General features: G+C 40.0%; 1 protein-coding gene across 1 annotated transcript in view; it reads left to right on the top strand.

The window, feature by feature from the left end:
• Positions 1-26,397, top strand: part of LOC124213324 (protein bric-a-brac 1) — a 182,250-nt gene that overhangs the window by 6,119 nt on the left and 149,734 nt on the right. The window contains exon 3 of the mRNA XM_069133228.1: positions 16,167-16,311. The gene's annotated coding sequence lies outside the window, so the exon portion shown is untranslated. The remainder of the gene's footprint in view (positions 1-16,166; positions 16,312-26,397) is intronic.

Here is a 26,397-nt window from a genome sequence, read left to right on the forward strand (position 1 = left end):
CGTAACGTCGATTTTTTTGCTCCAGCCGTTCGCGAGCAAACAGTCACGATGAATAGGTAAGGATAAAGCCGGAGGAAATATCCGATAAGCATGCTGTATTTTGCTGCTTATTAATTGTTGTTCAATTATGCTAATTAGGACGGCGAGATGTCATCGCAAAAAATCTTCCCAAGTGCCTTGAATAATCATACGGAGCATGACGCCGAAATTCCATTTCAATATCAAGCTTCGACGTAGATTCTTGTGACAAAAAGAATCCGCCGAATTTGTTGCTCCAACCTCTGCGACAAAACACCACCCCGCTTGGTACAGATCCTCGGAAATAGGGATTGCGATGATATTAGGTAGTCCTGATTAGCGGAAAATTTAGTCAATGGCAATTGATAAGCGACAAAATATACCGTGCTTGTAAAAATATTTTGTCCACGCGTTTTTGCGCTCATTCTAGCTTGATCTGTACCTAGCGGAGTGGAGCAACAAAATCGGGATTACGGCGACTGATTAGCTACGAACGAGCACTAAATACCTTTACAAGTTTCGATTAGTTGTGCCCAAGTGGTTGTGTCAGCTTTACACATATTAGAATTTAACACGTTCAGTTCTCGTCTCGTTCCCTCTCACTCTCTCACTTATTCTCGCAAATGCGCACTTTGTTGCATTCCGACGAAGTCACTTTTACGGACCTTCGTTAGCATCGACTAAAAGAAAAAAAAATAAAAAAAACGGGAACCTAGGAAAGTTTGTACCGCTGAACATTTGACAAAAAGTAGTATCCGAACGATACACGATTTTTAACTGAAACCTAAATCAAAACAATAATCGAATATTCGGTTCCTTCTCTTTTAGTTTCGGCCAAAACCGTAAACGAAATCAAAGCTTGTCTAGTTGAGTTAAAATTTAACTAAATTCTTTATTATACCCTGAAATCTAGTGTTTTACCTAGATTTGTAACAGATTATTCGATTACATTAAATAAAAGACTTCTATTTGTTACGAAATAAATTTATTTGTAGAATGCAATGTAGGTACAAAATTAATTTCGAACATAACCGAAATCGAAACTAAAACTTGGGTCGGTCTTTAGAAGAAAAAAAACACACACGCGCGCAGAAACAGAGGAACATTTAAGTGAACTATCGAATTTCCAAGGTATAATCTCATATATTTTTGGCATTTTGCAATTTATATATATATATATATAGGTGCGTATACGTATCCAGAAATATCAGCTTCTATGACGAGGATGAAGTTAGTAACGTTACCGTAACGATGCACGTTTAGAAAAAAAAAAAAAAAAACTGCCAATTCGCATCTTTACGACTTTCCAAAATTTAGCAAACCATCATAAACAAAATACGTACACTAATTGTGAAAAGTGATCTTAAAATTGCCCGATGCCTTAAAAATTTGATCTCCCGACTTGGGTATTCGTTGCGTTAACGGTTACCGACTTTAACCGCCTCCTCATCCTCCGTACGCTCATCAGCCGGATGAACGATCACGGGGACCCAACAAGGCATAAAACCGACGTATAAATTGAATTCGATGAAACTAACCAACTAACCAACCGCATATTATATACCGTGAATGCATCCACACTCGGTTGTACGCGTAGCATAAACCGCGAGACGTGACGATGCCGATGTGAAACGAGGCGTGTGCCGATTTATTGGAAACGCGCGCTCCTTATCAAACGGAATATTTTTCACCCCTCCGCAAAGGGGACCCCATAGGGATTCGGCAAACCCTGCGGGACTCGCTCTCCTCTCTCTCTCTCTCTCTCGTCGATGGCTGTTCGACAGATGCACGGGAGGCGAGTAGTGCCCTCGAGGAAATTGGGGGCTCTTCTATCATCCCCGGGTGTGCCTGAAGCAGCCCCCCCGCGATGTTTAAATTTGAATTTCCTATTGGTTATTAGATCGGGGATAGATATTGTAATCACGTTTTTAACCGGCTCCCTTTATATCATCTCATCTCTGATGCACTCGCTCCTCTCTTCTCTTCTCTTCTCTTATATTCGTGTCTCCTGCACCCCGTCGCGAATTATATATATATATGTATATATATATTATACATACTCACGTATAATGCATTTCATTTCCGTCATTATCAAGCATTGCGAACTTATTATAATAATTAATAGGTCCAGAGGCTTTTCCTATACTACAGAGTGCCACTAGAGTCATCCTCATTTAGGGTGTTGACGAATTTTTCAAGTCCCACCCCCAAAATCAACTTCCAATATTTCAAAAACAATTGCCTGATGTTATCAGATTTTTACCTCAACTCTTAATCAGTCCGCTTTGTGATCGAAGTTATACACATCATCGTACCAACTAATCTACACGAATTGGAATTCCTCTAGATGATAAAAAAAAGTCAGATTTCGAGGGACGGTCCCATAATGAACATACACGATGGATCTTTTTTCTTTTTTTCTTTTCGTTACACCGATTTTGAACAACACGACGTGTTCGGACAGTTATTTTTTTCATTATCATTTCTCTTTCAATCATATTTTAATTCATTATACGTCATAATCATCATCGGGCACCAATGACGTTGGTGTAACAGATGCGTAAATTATATTTTATTATTGCCATTATTGTTATTACGTGAGAATAAATTTCTACGATCAAATAGCGTTACATCGTGTATAAACGGCACGTTCGCATTCGGCATTTAGACAAATATATAGCAATTTATACAAGAATTAGGAATAAATCGCTGCAGATGTCTTTTTATAATCGTAAAGAATAATTAATCTTATACATATACCCGAGGATTTATGACGGTAATTTTCTACATCGTACATACGTAGGTTCTTACATGTACATATATTACATACATGCACGCACGTACGGTTTACCAAAAATCTTTACGTATATATTATAAACTCGAGAGTTCAAGACAAATGTATCAAAATTTATAGTTATTTCGCTGGAAAAAAAGTATTTATATTTGACATTGATTTGACACTGACAAATACACCGTATTAATTATCTAATGTCATCTTTTTATATATGTATGTATACGTATGTAAGTAGGTAGCTATTTAAACGTCGAGAGAAGTATTTCTCAATAATTTAGTCTTATATTTGACGTGAGCAGAAAAAGAAAAAAAACCCAAAAATTGCTCATTATAAACACTTGCCAAGTATATTCAACGTCGAATTGAAGAGAGTTAATTTATGTACATGATATTTATATACGTAATATGAAATTAATTCACGCAACTCGTGGTGTAGATCGTGTCGTATATATTCCTTCGAAATAATTTTATAAAATCAATCGGTACGTGTTCGATAGTTCGGATCCATTTGAAAATTAATTAATGACATTTGTACAACTGTTTGTGTTTCAATTGTATGTAAAAGTAGCGGAGATATTTTTCTACGTTTTAAATATAAGATTAACAAACTTCCTCATCCAACATCGAACTTCCCGTTCTCCCACTGCAGATTCTAAGTTTATAGAGAGAGAGAAAAAAAAAGAATTATATCCATTTCGAATTTTGAACTACAAATTCAGGTTCGCGATTAACGATTTTAATACCACTTTACGTGAAAATATGACGTGTTGTTTTTATTTTCAACCAGTATAATGGATCCGTCGTTACAAATTTTGGTAGTCTGATTTTGGGTTCGTTATCGGTGATTCAGAAAACTTCCTCCTACCAATTTCTATCAAAATCGGAACGTTGTTAGATCTTTTTCCACCATATTGGATCACCATTTCGGATTTCGCAATCCGATTTCAGATTCGTCATCAGCCACCCAACAAACCCAAGAGTACCAATTTTCATCAAAATCCAAATGTTTTGTAATTTTTTTTTCATCAGTTTTTATCGAATACGCGAAATTGAATTTTTGTAAATCTGACCTTAGATTCGTGATCAGCGAGCCAAAAAATCTCACCGTATCAATTTTCATTCAAATCTATCGATCCGTTCCCAAGATATCATGTTTATTTTATGTTTTGGAATTTTTTTATTTAAACAATTGGAAAAGCACCGTTCCGATCAAAGTCAAAATCTAATCAGTTCCAATTCTGGAGAAGCCGCGTCGATTGAGACGAAAATCATTGAAATGATCGGAAGTGATTTTCTGAACTTAAAAACGTTGAGATTTAGCAAAAACTCAACATTTCACTTTCAGAGCGAATGCGATAACTTCTTTTTATCGCTGAACGCAACGAAACGGGAAGTTGAAAATCAAATCGTGCCTTCTATGTCTGATATATGTTTAACTGTTTTTTTTTTTTGTTTTTTGTTTCTCTTCGTATACTTTATACCCGCAGAACGATTACGATCGAACAGCGACGTTCTTTGGCAGGATTTCGATGCGTGTATTACATTATGCAGAGCCGCCCGGCAGCCCGGCTGTCCGTATAGAATCGTCGGGTTGTAATCACTTTTTGCGAAACGGAAATAAAAGTTTGATTGGAGGGGTATGTAGCCCCGGGGCCCGGGGAAATCTAAACGGCAATCATGCATCGGGGCCGCCGAGTAGCAGCAGCGGCTGCCTGCCTCGCCCCCTGCAAACATATATATATATATGTATGTATGTAACACACACGCGTGTAATATACGTGTAATACAATACAGGCGAGTATCCACGTGTGCCGTAGGAATTGTAGGTACCCACCTTCTTGTTAACAACGCGGAATATCGAATACATTCGTCCCTTTCCCTATATTATACATTTATATACATGTTGTATATATATTATATATATATATATATTATTGTATTATATATATCTGTGTGTGTGCGTGCGTGAGGTTCGGAGGGTAGTAAGGATAATCGCAGGATTTACCTATCAGATGCTGTAGGGAGAAGAAGAGCGAGCGGTGTGATGGTATCACTGATCCTCGTGACCCGAGCCATCTAATTCCATCCTAATCTAGAATACGGTAAAACAACCTCCGGAGTTTAGCGAGCTCTTCAGTCTCGTTTAGAGAATTGTTATTAATTGAAAGTAGGAGGTATTTCTCTCTCTCTCTCCCTTTGGGGAGGTTTTTTCATTTTGCATTGTATAATGTTGGGAGATTGGAGCGGGATTGAAATTATAGGAATTTGAAAAGTTCCGAAAACGCTGAATTCCGAATTATTTGGCGACGGAACTTGAAGTTAAGAAATCGAACTTTGACGAAACAGCAAAGTTTCGAATGGTTCGGTGATGAGAAAATTTAAAAATCCGAAACATCGAAATTCTGAATGAAATTTCACGACTTTGATCTTTCTTTGTTTTGGATTTTCGGTATTTTTACGTTCGAAATTCCGGTGATTCTGATTTACGGTTTTTCAGATTTTTTACCACCCGATCCCGGAACTTCAACACCGTATCTGTATAAAACATACAATATTTTCTCGATATTTCATTTATTGACTTACTGACAAGTTTATTTTGGTTTTTTTTTTGATAAGAAAAATACGAAACGCGTTTCATTACAGCAGCGGCAAAACTTGGGTTCGGAGGTTGGTTCGTTCTTTCTGCATTCGATCAGAAACGCCCCTCATCGTATATACGCATGTATGTAATACGTGTATATATATTTATCATACGGAGGTATAATATCGTTGTGCAGAATCGGGCTAACATTGGTTGGGATGGTTGGGGTTGAAAGGAGGGGATCGTTACGTTTCGAACGAGATCGCGTGTCCGTTGCGAATCTTACGCCATTTTGCGGTGATTCCTCCTTTTCTCTTTTGCTTGCTCGGTTGGTGTATTTTCTTCTTCTTTTTCTCATTTTAGTACTTACATGCCCGTTTTTTCTTTCCAATTTTTTTTTTTTCTTATTTTCTCTCATATCTTCTCTTTCTATTTCCCCTCTTCCTTACAATTCTTCATCGATATTTTTTACCCGCCCACTTGTGCACGGCAAGCGAGCAAGCAAGCACCATACTGCTTTTGCTTTTGCTTCTGCTTCTGCTTCTGCTGCTGGTGGTGGTGGTGCTGGTGAAGCAGGATTCGAAGCAAGCTCGAAAACAGCAGAAAGGCTAGCCTGCGATTACACCGCGCACACTGCACTGGCTTATAAATATGCAAATAACCGACGACGCGGGTTTTGCAGTGGAGGAGGAGGAGGAAAAGAGTGCGGGGCGGTTGGAAGAATTGAGTGTATTACGGTAATAATTATTGATTAGCTATTCGTGCTGCTGCTTCTATCTTGAGCTCATGCTGATGTTTCTTCGTCTTTTTCTTCTTATTATTATTATTATTCTACTTCTTTTTCCTTCGCAGTCTTGTATATATGTATATTTAGGCGTGCCAAAAGAAATTTCATTTTTTTTTTTTCTCAAACTCGCATCAAAATTTCGGTGGAGCATCTCGAATAGAATATCTCAGTCAAATATGAGCTCTCAATATTGATATTTAGAGGTGCCTAATTTTTTTTTTTCCATCTTTCATTTAATTGACATGTGTAGAAAAATTGGGTAATTTATAAACTGTCTCAATATAGAATCTTGTAGGAAATTTCACGCTCTATGTAAAAAAGTACAGAGACGGAATTTTCCATGACTTTAACCGGTCAATAGATATTCAAGATGATTTAATGATTGTAGGCGAATGTGTATCGTAAACTTGGCTTACCTTATTTTTCGAAAATCGAATTCTTATTTCGAATTCTAGGTTCCATTCGAATAGTTCTAGACTTATTTTAGATGCTTGAAAAATAGTTTTGTCGATTTTGGTAGTGAAAATGGAACTTAACACTCGTGGGCCAACTTCAGAAAACCGACGCAATTTTTTTCGATTTTTGGCAGGTTTTGAAAATTCGAAAGAATGAACAAACAAAATATCCGGAAATCCAGATACTACTCCTAACTTCCTCAATTTTCATCGGATTACGAAATTTTGTTAGAATCGTCGACAGAACTCAGAGACGTATACCCAAAACTTCCGTCAGAACTGCCGGATCTCGAGTTGACAAAAAAGAATTTCTGAAATTAGAGAATGATTGCTGAAAATCTCTCGTAACTTTGTCAATTTCGATCGGAGGGCAACATTTAATGAGGATTTTTGGAAAATGAGAGGTCAAGTTCACAGAGGTCCGTAAGATTCGTTGAATCCTGTATCGCGGTGTCTTATTGATCCGCAACGATTACACGAAATTATCCATCGAGTCTGGCTTTTGCAAGAGAAGAGATTATACCTAACTCTATAACTTGGCAAATTTTTTTTCTCTCCTTTAGGTACTTGATTTTTTTCACATCGGCCTTACCGTTTCAAATTCAAAACAACAACAGCAACAGCATCGGCATCAGCAGCGAAGAAACGCGGTGCTAATGCGCTGTTTGCGAGATGCTCGTGATGGTAAAATCGGTGGATAATTCTGGGTTTTCGTTCCCGCGATCCCAGAGATCCTCGAACGATCCGCGAGACGTATTCGAAGAGAGACGATCGCTACCAGTCTTTACACTACCTTTATACTTTATTATTCGTTCCTATACCATTTTGATCGGTTGGCCAGCCCCGCTGAATAACTACTCCCCTTGTATTATCTCTATCTCTCTCTCTATCTCTGCATGGTATGGGCATATAATACCACGCGGTAGAACCGTTATTATATATGCTCAACCTCGATATCTGATCACGCTGCAGAGATACATTTGATGAGATGCAGGAAATTCAACACGCGCTGGCAAATGGAAAGTAAAGGGTGCCCGCCATTTTCCACCCTCCACCGTCATTCTTCCTGTTTCTCACTTTGCGCATCGTACAACAATTCGTATTCAACGAATGTTCGTTCGTAGATTTTGCTGGTTTAGGTTTGCGGGAACTTTTAGGGTTCCTTACCTGGAAAGGAAAAAACGGAACCTTTATCAGGATCGTTTCGTTGTCCGTCTCCTTTTTCTCAGGAACGAGTAGATGTATCGAGTTGAAATTAATATCAAGTACCGAGGTCCACGTTCCCTTGGAGGTGTAAAAAATTCAAGCTTATAAATCAACGCGATCGAAAGATACGCCCATTTGTGTCACGATTTTTACACTCGCAAAGTCGCTCGTCGAAATCTGTAGGGAACTTCTCGTTGACCTGGAAGCATGAAATTTGGAGATGAGCAAGTTCTCGTAGCACAAGCGAAGGAAAAAGTTCGAAAATAGTTAATTTATAGCTATATCAAATAAAAAAAAAAAAAAACATCAAGTTTGTATGGAACCCTCAGGACGTGAATCCTACTCGCATTTGTCCGGCTTTTTAAAACATTAGACGTATGTTTAAGTCTTTTTGCTGTCTTGGATTTCAAAAATGTATCAATTTTAATCAAACAATTATCTCTCCTATACAAAAATCTTATCCTTCTTCCCCTCTTCTAATGTTTCACTCATAAATCACTCATATACAATTATATCTGCATTTATATAGCTGCACTGAATCGCTGTATAACAACGTGTATAAATTCGCTCGCGAAGTTTCAAAGATAAGGTTATTATTATTTCATCGTAGAGCAGTATTATCGCCGCCCAATGTTTTGGCATCGGTTTACATACGTTTCATGCATGCACACACATGGACATATGTATTATACATGTTGTACGCTTCTGCATACGTGCGTAATTATATCCATTGCGCCGTTTAGTGGTTGTTATAACGATAGGCGTGATCGACCCACCTGCCTGTCTACCTGCGGGGATTTATGATTTATGTAATATTGTTATTTGATTTTTTAATCGGTGCAGGTCCGCGTATACTGCAGCCTGCAGGCCGGCGTATGAAACATTATAAGTTATAACTTTGCGCCCGCACTCTCGATCGGACGTAAAAAACACGCGTTTGTCTGCGGTCTCGAATCTACGAATTACCGCGGAAAGAAGATTTGCGAATCGTACACTGAGAAACATTTCATTTGTTACGGTAACTAAAGAAAATTTAGTAAAACAGGCATCGTTAAAAAAACTGTTTGAATATTGTTCGGATTACGAATAGAGAATAAGAAGCGCGACGACGAGAGAACGTTTTGCGTTTTATGTTTAGAGAAAATTTATACGAGGTTGAAGTTAGTAACGTCGTCGTAAAGAAACGTTGATAGAAAAAAATCATTATTTTCGTACTGTTACGATGACTTTTTTCAAGGAACTAGGATTGAAAAATATATGTATATCTTGCTTTATTATGATTCAATGAATTTCAAACAGTTCGAAAATTGCGAAATAACGGTTTTTCCTCGGCGCGAATAATTACGATAACGTTACTAACTTCAACATGGTAAATTTATACCCGTACAATATCCGGGAATTTTGGAAAACCTGGAAATGTCGTGGAATTTCGAAACTCTTAATAGCCAAGGAAATGTCAGGAGTTTTCGCGGAAAGTCGGGAAATCGTTTGCTATATTTTTTTTTCTCACACAAGTACGTCTCACAATTTTTTTAAGCTTAAGGATAGAAATTTTTATACCATCGCCAGAAGGTTCTCTTCAAACTTTGAATGATCCTAAATATTATGCTCATCGGCTATATGGGACAGTCTGACCCAAGTTACGGTTCGTACTTTCATAAAAAAAAAGAAAATTATACGGAAAATACGTACATTTTTGTCAATTTATTCGAATTTGTCAGGGAAAATTATAAGATTTTTTTGTCTGGAAAACCTGGAAAAGTCAGGAAATTTCGCGATGGAGATTTAGTGCTCACCCTGAACATGTATCTACTGTCTGTAACTACGATTTTGCGCTTTGCGACGAGTTGTTCGATGGGGGGAGTGGAGGGCAGGCACAAGGGTCCGATATCATTAATAATAATTATACAATTATATGTAGGCACGTATGTATATAATATATATATGTATATACAATATATAGCCGCGCACGTAGGTATTATATTATATACATATATGTATACGTATACCTGTATATCAGCTGTAGTTTAGCGATCGTGTTATTATCTTGGCTCCTCGAGTCGGGCCGAGGAGAGGAACTATACGTTATTACTTATAATATTTCATCTTCGGAATTGGTGGTTATAACTTTGTTTATGTCATGAGAAGAACAAGGAGAAGCAGAAGAAGAAGAAGAAGAAGAAGAAGAGGAACAGAAACAAGACGAAGAGGAAAAGGCGCAGTCCAAGGAAGATCGTGCGACGAATAAAGACAAAACAACCAGCTGCATGTCGTATATATAGGTATCTACCTATAATATATACGTTGTTACAAATTATATCTTCAATGTTCTAGATTATACATGTAGTAGCGTTTAAAATGGTACATAGCATAATAAACTCTGTGGCATGAGTTTTGTTCTTCTCTTTTTTGGAAAAAGTTTCTCCAAAATCTCGGGTTGAGGTTGAAATGCCCGAATTTGAAAAGTTCCGAGAGCGCCAAGTTCGGAATTTTTTCGCAGCGAAACTTGAAGTGAAAAAATCAAACTTTGACGAAACAGCAAAGTTTTGAATGGTCCGAGACTCGATGAGACAAAGTTATGAAAGTGCGAAAGTGAAGAAATTAAAAATCTGAAACATCTAAAATCCGAATGAACGAAGATTTTTAGTTCCGTGAATTTCCGGCTTGGTGAAATTTCACGACTTTGATTATACTTTGTTTTGGATTTTCGATATTTTTACGTTCGGAATCGTGGTCATTCTGATTTTCGGTTCTTCTGATTTTTTACATCTGCTCGTCGAGTAAACTACGCTGTCTGAGTGTATTTTATTTTTTGGAATATTACTCCATCGAAACTTTACTTATCGGAATTTTGGTGCATCGGAACTTTTCTCCGTCGTTACTTGAATTTTCGGAACTTTGACTCGTCGGCTTTCCGGCAATTCGTAACTTTCTCGGTCCTCCAACGATCGATTTCCTTACTTCAAGTTTCCCCACCAAATAATTCGGAATATTAGTCGTTTCCGGAACTCTTTCAAATTCGAAACGTCAACTCCGCCCCAAAATCTCTACCTCTGATACTCCGTCAGTCGTGCCTGCAGTGCAGTGCATTTTCCACTTTATTCCTTTCAGGTATATACTCCTTTCCTTTATTCGTTCTTTCTTTATTATATGTGGTATTCTTCAATGCTGATTATTCGGAGGATCGGAATGCGACTATTGTACATGCGTACATAACTTTATATCGTACACACACCGCGTCGCGCACATATTGGTGCCATTTGAATAAAGTACAACACGGTATGCTGCCGCATGTATGAAGCAAATGGGTATTTATGCCCGCACCCGCGAAACAATAACTATTCTATTGTAACGATTATACACACACGCATGTACACACATGTATATCCATACGTGTGCGGGTTACTTTCGCCGGTTGCACGCACGCATGCCGCTGCAGGCTGCCATTGGTATTATAGGTATGTAATGAACAAAACGACGACGGAACGTTATGAGCAGCAGCAGCAGCGCGATATGTATTTAGATACACGTTTTTCCTTCTTTTATTAACTTGTTTCTTTTTTCTCTACCTACTCTTCTTCGATTGTTCGTCACAATACCCCGTTACTAAACTTCTTGTTCATAAGAATCCACGAACACCGATCAATATCTTGATCACGATTCTCCTCGGCTCGCGACTACATGACACGGTCTTCTCAAATCTCAAGGCACGTTCAAACTTTTCAGCCGTCAACGGTTAATCATCACGTCGTCTTCTGTGCGCTGTAGTGTTCCAAAGTTGGAAGTAAAGTTTCCTCTGTATATAGATGAAAAGGAAAGAAAGAAAAGTACACCTATACGATACTCGAAAATGATTTGATCTACGACAGACGCACCGTAGATCATACGTTCGTTGAACTTGATTCCATTAGAGTCGATTTAAAGTTGACTTGAAGACTTTTGGACGCTAGAGGTGATCAAAAGTGGAAAGAAGAAGGAACGAGCATGATTATTTCGTAGGTTCAAATTTTCATACAGCCGACTCTCTCAACAGGGTCGCTTCCCCTTAAAAGATCTCAGCAGCTTCCCCTGCAACTTCGGTTGAACAAAGCGTAGCAGCAATTTTTCCAAATACCCTCGCAATATGGCCGGCAACAAAAGTGATATGTTGGGAAAAAAAAGCGTAGCTGTTATGGACTTTTGCCGGCCCTATTGCGAGAATCTTGGTTCAAAGTGCCATAATTGCACGTCGAGCTCGTTTGTGGGGTTCTACTAATTCTTAGAAATATCTTACCCTACGTCCCTTTGACCGGTCTTGTTGAGAGAGTCGACTATACATATAGTAGGCATTCGTTCTCCATCATCGTGGGATTCAGGCAAGCGGCGAAATTGTCTTCGAGGAGCTTTTATCCAGTGTACGTGAACATGGGTTTGTACACAACCGGTGCACAAAGGTATGAGAGGAGCGATTAAGATAGATTTTCCGGTACGCAGTGGTCTGATTGCCTCACGTAGCGGCCGGGGTGAGGGGGGGAGAGAGAGAGAGAGAGAGACAGAGAGAGAGCGAGTCAGTGTGCAAGGGTTTGCGATTCCGTCCGTCCGTCCGACGGTCGTCTGTTTCAGGTTCGTTCGTCTGTCCGGATGGAGACGGGCTTACGCCGGTCATCTGCAATTACATGCTGAATCTTTAATGGAACGCTTCGAGCCTAGAATTAGTTGAATGCCACGGAAAGCTATCGCTGCATAATGTACGTTTTTGTACGTACGTATGTACATATGTATGTGTGTATACGTATGTACAACACGTCGTCGAGGTTTGTGTATGTGAGTATATTATATCCTCATCGCGAATATGCTTCGGACCTCCAATGCGCTCGTCTCGATTTGTCGTCAGATGAAGTCGCATGCGGGGTTGAAAACAGGAACGCCTCCTTGGTATCTTCTTGTCAGGAAACGTTAGCTGGAAATCCATTTTCCCTCACGAAAGGTTACTCTCGCGTAGTTTTCTTCTTCAAAGCAAAGCACCCAGAATATTTTTATACAGTCCCACCAATTTCTTGTTCAAATTGACAAATAAAAGAAAAATAAAAATGGAGTAAAATGTTGAAGTCCAGCTGCTTCGTAGAAGTAATCTACAAACAGGAATCACAATAGATATTCGATTGTCTTGTGGACCTGTAACCAGTTTCTTATCGTTAGGTACATGGACATCTAGTCGGTCCGACAAACGTCTTCGGGACGCGAAATTGCCTCTTTTTAAAATCGTTTTATATTTTTCTATTCTTTGGCCTTTAGACAGAAGAAAAGAAAGAGGATGAAGCAATCTGCTGTGCACATCGTGCGTTAGTACGCCAAACTTTATTGACTGTACCCAGTGCTGACAGTTTGTTTGACTCGACTTTGGATCAAAGAAGAGACGAAACTTTACCGGATATAGCGGGAATTGGGAGGACCGGACCGACGGATTGTTCAGGGTTGTAGTTGGTTTTGAAGTGGTTTTCTGACTTGGACTCGGGAGTGGCTACATCGTAAATGATGAAATTTGGACCTGATATTTGGATTTGAGGATCAAGGTGAAAACTCTCAACTTTTTCATGACAACTCTTGTACTCTTCATTGATTCCTTGAACTACGTGTAAAAGTGATACTCGTTCACTCGAGAAATCGAAGAAGTGCATATCAGGTTCTTGTTTCTCGATATACTGGATGTTGCGTTCGACGCACGTTGCAGCGCAACGGAGGAACGAACGGCGGCGGGGATCACGGGAGGATAATCATACGGTATTTCTAGCATTCGGATAATTTCTTATAATAAATCACGTGTAAGTGGTTCGCGCGAGATGGCATAAACATACGGTTCAACCAACCAACCAACCAACCAACCAACGAACCGGTGGGATCGCCCAGTGTACTGCACTGCATTGCGCCGCGGTGCTTTACCTCGCATGCTGCATACATCAATCCCGCACCCAACCCTAACCTCAAAAAGATCAATCATCCCCGAACCATATGCGCTATGTACGCCAGTATCGAGTCTCTCCGATTCGCCTCCTTGCGAAACCGAACCAAGACGATGGGGTGTTAATGTGGAATGCGTGGTGGGATGTTCCTCATCTTCATCCTCCTTACCGACCGTGGGAAAATCGACGATGAACACGATAAAGTGACCGAAAACCGCGGCTACTGGATCACGAAGATGCGCTGATGTTTACAGCACACGGGGCAGCTTGTGTCGATTAGAACCCCCAAAGACCGATACTAACGCTGCAATGAAGTTGAACTAACGGGTCACGTGAGTGATAGCTTATCAGAAACAGATTCTGTCACTTCAACCAACGACATATACATTGAGGCTTTTGAAGCGCTGGTGTCGATTTCGTCTGCTTCGAATCGACTCAGGCTGAGGACGCTACCCGAGTCGAAATATGTATAGCGTCTACTTGAAACGAGCTCCTACGTAGGGCTTAAAAATAGGAAAGTAGGTTCTATTTCAATCCAATATCAGATCCTACTTTGACGATAAGAATGTACAAAATTTACCGATTTACCGAGATTAGGCTCAAAGTAGGGTATGTTTGGAACCTCCTTTCACCCTCCAGAGGTAGGATTAAACTTGCTCGTTCGAAACCCTCCTCCAACGCTCAAAATCCTAGCCCCCTGATAAAGATCCATCGATTCTGATTGATTATGATTGAAATACAAAAAATATGATTAAAACGTATGAAATCAAATTAAAATCCTAATAAATGGAATTGGTGTACACATGCGCTTACTCGTATTTTCCGTATATTCAATCAGTTGAAAGGATTTTTCTATTCGTTAAAATGTTGAATGAATACATTTGAAATGCGATACTTAATTTTAAAATGTTATCAAATCTTGTCAAAATTATGCCCAAATAGCCCTTGGATTATTCATTGTGAATGTTTGAATTTCGCTGTAATAACATATCTACAGAAGAGAAGTTGCAGGTGCCAATGAGAGAGTTGTGAATTGAACAGCGTTAAAATAGGTTCAATCGTCTATTGAGAGCGTAAAAGTTAGGGTTTGGTACTTTAACTTTTAGGAATTGGAGGTTCGATGTACGGTTTGTTCTCAAATTTCTTGGAGTTCAAGGGTCAATGTAGGATTTCTATGTTCAGTTTCCTTCAAAGTAGGTTCATATGCACCTTGGTACGGTGAAACGTAGGCTCTAAATTTCGATTCTGGTAGTCAGCCATCCCGTTAGTACAGAGATCAAAACGAAGACGTGTCTCATTGACATTTCACTTCTACTCTGACGACATGACACCCCTAATGTTCCTTGACTTCTGTTGCCGTTCAATTCACGTCCGACGCGGCTCAATCGCACGCACTTCAGTGCATCTTGCTTGCACGATGTAGAGGTGTGTGCGTCCATTGGGTGGAGAGCACCCGTTCCTGGGGGACCCGGGGCACCGGGCTACCTCCTAATTTCAGTGTGCCTGGTACCCGGTAGCCGAGCGAGCGGTTCGGCGGTCCTTTCAGACAGTTGGATCAGGGCCCGGAAGGCACGAGAATTACCCACTCGTTGATTGCTGCCGTCGCGAGGGGCCCGCGGGCCTCTTCCGTTCCGAAGCATCGGGAATTTATCAAGTCTAGCCGACGCATAAGTGCAGGGTACTTCGAACGCAGCAGCGATTTGAATTTTTACAAAAATTCTTCGTTCTCCCCTCTCGTATCGTCTTAATTCACTCTTTTACAGGTATATATACGTTAATAAAAAAAAGATGAACTCGACCAAATCTTATACCAAATTGTATGCTATCACCTTATTCAGATCATGCAAATCGCGTCTGTCCCGCGTCGTCGTCGCCGGCTATACTCGTCGATGATTTCATGTACGCATTGAAAATCTCCAATTATATATTCTTATACATACTTTCTCTTTTTTCACGTCCATTAATAGGATGCTGTAGTCAGTCTTTACCGACCGAGTAAAATGTTACTCTTTTTCACTATTTTCACAGCCGACGCAGAACTGACGTGACGATGTCGCAGTGATCGGCTCAATTCCACAGCGAGAAGAGCTGGAATCCATATTTTTATTCCATCTTAACGAACGTTCTCTCGTTCTCTTCATCACATGTTTTATACACAGGGTGATTCGTCTCGATTACCTTCCGGGCAATTATTTTTCATGATATTCATTACCCGTATCATGAATGCAGAGCGAACAATTTTCATTTTGAAAGTCAGATTAACATTAACTCTGCACATATCGCCTAAACAAAATAGAACAAACAATGGAGAAAAATGTCGTTTTCAATTTTAACATACCTACCTTACACTTCTAATGTAAATTATTTTTAATCATTACTGTTGCAGGACGAAAAGGGGAAATAAAGAGAAAAAAAAAAAAAGAAACAGAGATCGGAGGCAATTGCAGTTTCCGTTGCACGCACGTCACCATCTGGACGAGACACATCCGTTTGAACCCCTTAAGACGTCATCAACGTGCTCGAAGGAATAGGTATGTGAGTTACAACCTGCGAACAACCATTCTTAGCGTTACGGTACCGTTACGGAAGTAGAGACTGAATGAGAGAGAAAAGTGAAAGAGTGAAAAAGAAATAAGAAGGCGTTTGCCACGTCGCGTGGCGCTCCTCCGACCTCCCATCTCACCCTCCGGACATACTCTGCACGTATAGCACAACCAGTACCAGCAACAAGTGGCAGTTTTCACGGATTTTCCTGGTGGTGCTGGTGCTGCTGATGCGGCGTGTCTAGAATTCAGGGTCGAGTCAACGAGTTCGTTCGGTTCGGGGCTCGAGGTGCCGGCGGGTCGGGTTGAGCAGGGTCCGGGTTGCCCCGCGCCTCCCCTCTTATCTCCTTCTTCATCCCCTTTATCCCCTTTATCCCATTTCATCCCTCGATGGACGTGCTCTCGTGTTTACAGGTGGAGAAGTTCGCTGTTCCGTGTTTGTGCCGCATGTCCTTTTTATCGTTGGTCGTTTTGACACCTCGTTACGATTTATTCTAACCACTGATTTCATCGTTCGAAGTCCGATGCATTCTTAGGCCTTTTTTTGTGTGGATCTTGTCACCGTGGATTTTCTACTAGAATCGTGTGATAAGTACTCTTAACCTTTTTAACTGCATGGTTAGAAATTGATCTTGAAACTGTGCAACTCGATCTGTGATTCCATTCATATCCACGATACAACCCGAATCGAAATTTAGCGCCTACGTTTCTCCATACCAAGACTCGTATGAACCTAATCTGAAGGAAACTGGGCCTATAAATCCTACGTTGACCCTTGAAATCCAAAAAAAATTAAGAACAAACCGTACATCGAATCTCTCACTCCTTAAAATTAAAGTATCAAACCCTAATTTTACGCTTTGAATAGACGATTGAATGATATTTTGACGTTATTCAATCTACGGCTCCTCCATTGGAGCTGTAACTCCTCCCCTATACATAGATTATTACAGCGAAATTCGAGTGTAAACAATGAATAATCCAAGGGCTATTTCGACATTATTTTGACGAGTTTCAATAACATTTGGAAATTAAGTATCGCATTTCAACTGTATTTATTCAACGTTCTTACGAATACAGAAACCTTTTAAACTGATTGAATATACAGAAAATACGATTAAACGCAAGTGTAAACCAATTCGTATTTATTGGGATTTTAATTTGATTTCATACGGTTCAATCGTATTTTTTGTATTTCAATCATAATCAATCAGAATCGATGGACCTTTATCATCGGGCTAGGATTTTGAGTTGGAGGAGGGTTTCAAACCAGCAAGTTTAATCCTACCTCTGGAGGGTGAAAGGCGGTTCCAAACATACCCCACTTTGAGCCTAAACTTGGCAAATCAGTAAATTTCGAACATATTTATCGTCAAATTAAGGTCTGATATTGCATTGAAGTAGAACCTACCTTACTATCTTCAAGTCCTACGTAGGAGCTCCTTCAAAGTTGGCGCTAAATTTCGACTCGGGAACCAATTGCGTCGGAAGATCGTAAAAGTGAAACATCAGGCCTGTGTAACCCGCACGCAAAGAAAGACTGCCCATTGCGCCGCAGTGCAGAAGGTTTCTCATCGTCGAGCGTCGCAAGTCTTGAATTATGCCTCTGATAACTTCCTCCTTATTATTCCCATTACGTTCTTATGTGTATAATGAAATAATAATGCGGGGTACGAGGAGGTGCAGGAGACGGGAATAAGAAAGAGACGGAGATTGTTCGCTTGTCGACTCTCATCCGCAACGTGCGGACTCCAAGGAATACGAAGGAATAACGCATCTCTGCATCGTGGGGTGAGTGCGGGGTGGGTGGGCGGTGAGAAATTGAAAAAATCATTTAGCGAATGGCCATCATAATAATGCGTGATTCGCTCGTACGCCCGACGGTGGTACAGTCCGTTCTACAATCACACCAACGGAAAAGTTACGCAGCTCTGGTTACCATTAACCGTAGGTATGTGGTTTTTTTCCTCCTTACATACTTACACTTGCGTCCTGCAGAAACGTCTACCCAGTCTGCATGTTACCATCAGTTGCGAGTTATGGCCTTGACTTGACACCGACTTCTCCATTCTCCAAAACCACTTGTACTGTTGATTTTTCGAACGAGATCGGTTGTAAGACTGTACCTACCTTACATCTATCTACCTGGAACGAGTTCGTTTCAACTTGAGTTACACGAAGAAGATCGTCCACTACCACGTCGCAGGTGCATTGCTGGGACCAATGATCATGACGACGGTGATGATGTTGAAGCTGAGTCCGCGCATGTCTCTTTCTCACTCTCTCCTTCCCTGTCTATACATCGCAAGGCAGAATTGGAAGGAAGGGTTAACGGTGCAGACGATCACGTTCTCCGCGCGGGTGGTCCTCGACGGTCCTCCTATGACTATCCGTCTTCTCGCGTTCTCTTTTCCCCGAGAGGATGGTAGGTACATATGATCCGAGTCCTGCTGCTGATTCTTTCAGATTTTTATTACATCAACGCTTCATGAATAGGTTGCGATGTCGACGACATGCAGTTGGAGACAGAAGCCACAAGGTCTAACAGCCATACCATACCCCGTAAGGTACTTTAAAAAGAATGATCAAGTTATACAGTTTCACCGTGGTTCTCAATCTATCAGCAAAGTACAGTATGTTGCAAACTTCCGAAACGATTTTCAACTAGGGCAAAATTTCTATTACCGGATACACTTAGGAATTCGTCGTCAATGGTATAACCTGTACCTGCACTCTCGATCAGGTTCACGTGGATTATTAACAGTACATATCGAGTTGTAAAGTAACGCGTCGCAATAGCTCGTCGAACGGTATTGGCTTCGGTAGTATCATAATAACGTTACTTTTTTAACGTTCAATCGTTTTGTCGATTATACTTTGTTGTAGCAGCAGCAGCAGTGCACCGTATAGCGCTTGTGTCTTGCGTAACGCGGTGTTAGCAGCGAAGCTTTACAGGGTATACGTATAGGGGGCAGGTGCAGGTTACAGTACAGGTATAGCTATTAATTAATGAAGACGCAGGGACCTGCCGTTCTTTACATTTGTAGTCTAGGTATTTAGGTATATTACCCTGAACATATGTATGTACAAACACACAATATACCTTACGTGTATAATAATATTCCAAACGAGGAATGAAGTGAAATGAAAGGAATGGAAAGGAAAGGAAACGAATGGAAATTACTTGGCGTTCAAAACAAACCGACACATTATATTAATGTTGCATATATATAATTATTTATACATGTACGTTAGTTTTTCTTTTATTTTTTAATTTTTTTTTTTTTTGTTTCTCTTTCATTCCCTTTTAAAACATGTGTACAACGTATACAACGGCAGTCTTTCCCACGGGGTCGCGACCTCGACCGTTGCCTATTGATATTTCCTATCTATCATACATTGTCCATGCTGTATATACGTGCACATATGTATGCATTTAGATATACGTCGATTCACTCTATCTATGTGTAATATATTATATCACGCTACAGTACTAACGATTTTATACATGGGGCATTCCGCGCAAATTCGGTAAACGGGTGACAATCACATTTTTTTATTTCACCAAGAATTTTTCCTACGTTAGTATAACTCCTGAAAAGCTTATCGAAAAAGTTTTCAATTTTTATTAATCACTACTCTTTACCCTATGATCTCTTAAACCAGTCTCCAAAACATCCAAACTGATTTTTGTGAAACAAGAGAAAAAAACATTTGGTTCCCTAAATAAAAAAATTTCACGTAAAATTCAGAGCGGGACGTCGTTTTTTATATCTTTTTTTTTCAATAATTTTGTCTACTTTTTTGATCGTTTTTTCTATCTTCGTACCTGTTAAAAATTTATTATAATACATACCGCATCTCCAAGTTGATTACTGATGTTTTTTTTTTTATTGGTTCACTGGTTCTAAAATACACTCGCGATTTTTTCTACAAAATTCTATTATAAATTTTCAGGGTTTCACAAAGTTTTTCAGGGATCGTACCAACGTAGGAAAAATCCTTGGTGAAATTAAAAAAATACATTGTCAACCGTTTACCGAGTTGGCGCGGAATGCCTCATATATGCCGTATGTATAAACTTGTGTGTGTACATGCAACGATGCCGTGGTAATCATTTGAGCCCGTGGACATGTGACGATTGAAAATATGTATACAATATAGCAGAGCTTTTGATGGAAAGTCAACGCTAGGTACGAGAACAAAGTATAATACGCATAGGTATTGTATTCGTCACTTTTTTGGTATTGGCTAAAAAACATAATTTCTGTAAACTTTGGACCATATTTTGATAGTCATAACTTTATGTAATAACGGTGGTGATGATGACGATGATGATGACGATGATGATGATGATGATGATGATGATGATGATGACGATGAGGAACTATATTCCAACCTTGGACTCGACGTTGTGCATAGTATACGATCGCGTCATTAGAATGATTCCAATGCATTACTTGCTGATGCAGTCGTCGGGCGCATATAATATGTAAGTTGGAAATAATAACAGCGTACGCTGCGACTGCACAGCGAATACGAATAGGGGAAGAGGCGAAGAGGGGAAAGAATAAACGGAGGTGGAGGAGGAGGAGAAGCAGACCGCGATTGCGAGTCGGTCGTACGTATAAATAAATATATATGCATTTATATATGTATGTATATACGAGGGTTGTGTCAATTCAAATCTATGCGTATAATGTAACTATACCTACTTTATACATACGTATATACGTATGCAGTGATGGATAAAGATCCTTCGCCGATTTCATTTCATTCCGACGGAGAATCGTAGTATACCATATACCTTATACCTTATACCTTATATATGCACATAATATAACCCCGGTAAGATGTCGTTGTGATATTGTCTACGGGAAAATATACCATGTCATTCTCGTTCCTGTATGCAATAAAAATATATACTTATTGTACATTTTATTGCTAAGGACGAACTATAGTTCTACGCTACTGCGACTCTATATCGCATGTATCGTCTGGTTTCGTCGCCGGGAAATCCTGTGTTTACCAAAATATTATATCACGTATATGGAAAAGTAGAATCTCTTGCGCTGGTTTAATGTTCGGACAATTTCAACGAATTTCTTTGTTTTCTGATTCTTTTTGTCATTTTTTTTTTTTTTTTGTTTTTCTTTATTTCTTACGTAGAATTTCCGCTTGCAATGTAAATCCGAATTATACCCGCGGCTTTTAGGACATATTTTTTATCCCCAGTTTGAAACCGAAACGGAGAAAAACATTCTCTGAATTCTGATATAAGTAAAACTCGAATTCGTGAAAGAGTAATTGAGGTTATATTTCCATATTCCTATAAGAGTACAGAGGAGAAACTCGGTATTGTATTATGGAAGAGGAAGAGAATTTATTATTTAGACTTTCGGAATACTTGATTATACAAATGATTCTGCTGAAGTTATGAAATCCGTATGCTTTATTGATTCAATGAATTCTTTCTAGCTCTGTGCTAAAAGATACTTTCATATTCATTCGTTCGTCTATGTTATGCAGGCCGCACCACGTATACGTACATTGTTCACTCGCGTTTCCTGTTTTTCTTCCAGACATTATCGTTAACTTTATATCTACTCTTCATGGTCTTCAACAACAGTTTGTTACGGTTTTCTAAGAATGTAAATCGTTAGCGTACGAATATTATATATTCCGATAGACGAACAATTCCGTGCCGATTTTTAACCGAATCGCAAGATATTCATGTCCGGTGGACTTTGTTCTTTTTTTTTTTTTTCAGGCAAACGCACACCTACGCAATGGTTATTCAACGTATGGTATAACGTATACGGAATCGCGTCACTGCTGCAAGTGCAGGTTCACGATAAGGTGGAGTCAACCGTGCGGGATGAGGTTAATAATAATACGTGTATTGTATAATTTTCATCATAATTCGCTGTTGGTATACAATCCGCGTTATAGATATGTATACATTTACATGTGTAGGTATTTATGCGTTTGGGTATAATGCAGGAAAAATTACGGTTTCGCATTCATGAGCGACCACCACCAACAACCACAACCAATGTCAGTGTCGTCTAATATGTATTTTACACAATGCGAAATGACGGTATACGCAAATTTACCTTGAAATCAATTTTATATCCCGATCAAAATAAGAAGAATAACAACGGGAAGAGTTATTTCGCTGAAAAATGTGAAATGATATTTTGATCAAACCGTAATAAACTGAATGTGCACAATTATATATGCACATATCAACGCAAGGGGTACAGAGATACGTTGTCCGGTTATCTGAAGGGCAGATGCAGATGAGTATGGGGAGGGAAAAAAATGAATGGAAAGAAGAAAAAAAAACAACCATATTTGAAAGAGAAAACAAAAAAAAAAAAAAAAAAAAAAAATGAAACACACGCGAACCTAAAACGAAAAAATCAATTCCATTTGTCATTTGACAAAAGCGGCTCGAGCACCGATCGGGACGGGCTGCAAACACGCTCGGTGAGCATAAAAAAACATGGCCACCGCCGACGCGCGTGTGGGATTAAAATACTAGAGGGGTGACACACGGGTGACGCAGGGGTGCCAACCAATATAACCTGCAGCAACCCCCGCGTCCAGATAGTCCGGGGCTGCTACGCCGAGGGGGGGCCCTTTTCGCAAATATACCTACCTACCGACGAGTTATATGTGTTTCCGTTACGCCAAAACTGGACGACCTCAATGCCGAGGGTGGCTTGCAGGTCCCGGATGACAGAAAGTCTATAACGGGCCATCGATACCCTAGATATAGACTTATGTACAACTATCTATTCGTATATAGATTTAGACGAATTTTGCTTAATACAAGCATGATGTAAGAAAATTGAACTGAAAACCGATTATCGCTCAGTCTGCAGCGCGTGTCCAAGATGACGTCACGGAAATGTAACATGGCGCTCATGTATCTGACAGCTGACACCGCGTGAATAGGTTACTTTAGGTTACTTATTTAGTTTCGTATATTCTGTTCGCTGAAAATGCCAGTTTGTTTAGTCGAAAGTTGTCAAAATCGTTCAATACTATTTTAGTACAGTTCTCTTTTAGATCGAGCTTATGTGCAAACCTGAACAGAGATTTATGAAAAAGAAAGAACTATTTTCAAAGAGTGAGTTGTTATTTACGTTTGAATTTGGCGCCCATATGACGTCACGTTGGATATGTATTCCGATTGTGATCGTGGGACGTTATTGCTGCACAGGATCGACTCGGGTCGGTGTTCTGACGTAGTTTTCATTAACTCGGCAAGCGGAAGAAGAAGCGTCATAGTTGAAGCTTGTGCGCGTGGACATACCACTTGGAATCCTCGTTCCACTTGATCGGAATTTTATTCTCGTCGCGCAGGCGACTCCTCTCTTTCCCGCAGACGAATTTTCCTCTTCGTTCGGAAAATCTCGTGACGGACTAATTGTCCACCATGCAGCGGTGTATCTGAGAGAAAGAAAACGCTTTTAGGCATGGTTTAAAATTTCAAAATTTACGAACCAGGATCGTGATCGTTTGTAAATCATTCTTTGGCCTTGTAAGGTCATGTGTAAATTTCCAAACGATCACGGTGTGTGAAAATTTCATCATCGATACGATGTGCGCTGGAGTTGACGAAGTGCGGTATCGAAATCAGGTTCATGGTTTTTGAGATGCGATGCGGGGTGGTGCGCAGATATGGTAGGTATGTACCTAACTCTTGTTCCGAGTCGATTGTGACTGGCTGTCGCATTATACTATCGGGTACCCTTTACACACAAGCAAACGTCGCCACGTTGCGTTGCAATCCACGCACACAAAGACCGCGCGAAATGTATCTCATAAATACATTTGCAACTTGAATTGCTGCGTTGAATGGTTAATCACTCGAACATAGCGTCTGCATGTCTATCTACAACCACGCCGTCGCTGCTCTCCTTCCTCCTATCCGCGTACGATTGGCGTTGTTATTATCTCGCTTCAAATTACAGATGAAAATTTTGTTGCCCGGTTATTATACATCCGGAAAGTGTTTCAGGCCGCTAGGTTGCCGAGGATTCCACTCTCTCTTTATACCTCCAGGTAGGTCGGCAATATTCTCTTGTACCGTATCGTGCAACGGGATGAATTGTTGCCAGTGATAACATCCCAGGTAAAAATGATGGTCGACTATCGCGGAAACTCGGTATTCATCGATCATACTTCGATTTTTTGCTTGTGTAGGCGGGCTTTTCGATTCCCTTTCCCTCACCCCGTTTGCCTGCACATACCGATCCGATGCCCACACGCGGTTTACGTCGGCGTAATTAAAAGCGTTGTAATGTCAGCATATATGCCTGTATCATCGGATTTACAACACTGGGACACACCGCCTCCTCGTTCCTATAGGCGTCCACGTACGTAGGTATATCGGTGCCCGTAACCTCCGCCCCGTTGTGTTAACGCACGTTGGGAATTATTTGGCATCCTCCGAAAACAACCGACCAACCAACCAACCAACCAACCAACCAACCAACCTGCACACCCTTACAGCAGATAGTGACCCACTGTACACGCACGTCGATTCGTATAACCCGCCTATAATCGTCGGAGATGTGTGTCTGTCCGACTACCCTACCCTACCCTATCCTACCCTACGCAGGTGGGTCACGGCCCGCGCCACACGAGTATGTTTGCGATTGATTTGTCCGCTCTCTTCGTTCCTCGGTCCCCTTTTTCCCCCTAACCGAACCGTGCATTTCAAAATTTTCCCCCATTGCCGAACGAATTATCAGCCTCAACCCTCTCGGTCAACGTTTTTGTTATTCGCGAAACGTTGGGGGGTGGCACCCACGAATTTTTGCGTCGATAGTATATTTATATGCGTCATTGTGCGCGCGCGTGTGTGTCAGGGTGCCTATGCACGTGTATCGTATGTCTGTGAGGCGAACTCTCCACGCTCAGAGCTCTTTTGCTAATGCTGGCTTGATGCTCGTTCGTCAGCATTGTGCCTCCCTTGTACAACCTGTATAGTATGTAACGGCACGGTGTGAAAAAGATGTAACTCGAGGCAGTGGCTTGTAGTATACCTATACTATACCTATAGGTACATGTATTATACGTATGGAGAGATTAGGGTGGTCCTTAATAGGGTTGTTTTGAAATTTTTATGCTCCTAGGGGATTAAACGCTGTCAAATTGATAAAATAAAAAGCATTACAAAAAATCCCCGAAAATTTGACCTCTCTATGTATATCAACTCTGACAATGATATAGTCCAGTCCGCTTTGTGATCAAATGACACGGGACAAACGTTTTTTTGTTCTTCGAAATTTTCATCGGTCGTTCACAATGGAAATTATATTTTTTTTTAGAGAATTGTAATCAGGTCAGAATGTCAACCAAGATTCAAATTTTCAGATGTTTTTTTAGATCTACTTATCGATCAGTACTAGTAGAAAATAAGTTTTGATTTTTGTTTATTGTACAATCAGGTTTTGGAATAATGTAATTGCATTTGGTAACCAACAAGAAATATGCAACATATTTTATAACACGATTGTTCATTTCGTAGCTATACTTGACAGAATGATAATTTTATATAAATTAAACTTTGAACGTCAATTAACGTATGAACTCTTTCATCTACGAATTCAATGCATCCGAGCTTCTTTGCAGAGCGTTCAATTGTCTACAGAAATATGTATTTTCCATTAAAGTCGGTATATTCGTCATAATGACTCAAGTTTTTCCCATTTCATTTCCACAAGATACTTCCATGACAAAGCGGACTATCCTACAATTATATCTCTTATAGAGAGCTCAAATTTTTAGGGATTTTTTTTTCCATCAATTTGTACGCATTTAAGCCCCTGGGAGTACAATAATTCAGAAACAACCCTATTAAAAGAACCACCCTAGTACAGATATATATAGAACATAACAGAGCAGAAATATAACCAGGTGGGAAAGAAAAGGAGAGAGAGAGGTAGAGAGAAGGAAAAGGAGAAGGAGAACGAGGCAGAGTGGTTTGTGAATTATTTCACGTATAATATGGTTAAAAATTACAAAGTTTAATATTAAATAATTCATTTTAATACT

This window comes from Neodiprion pinetum, chromosome 2 (assembly GCF_021155775.2).
Source record: "Neodiprion pinetum isolate iyNeoPine1 chromosome 2, iyNeoPine1.2, whole genome shotgun sequence".
NCBI classification, from domain to species: Eukaryota; Metazoa; Arthropoda; class Insecta; order Hymenoptera; family Diprionidae; genus Neodiprion; species Neodiprion pinetum.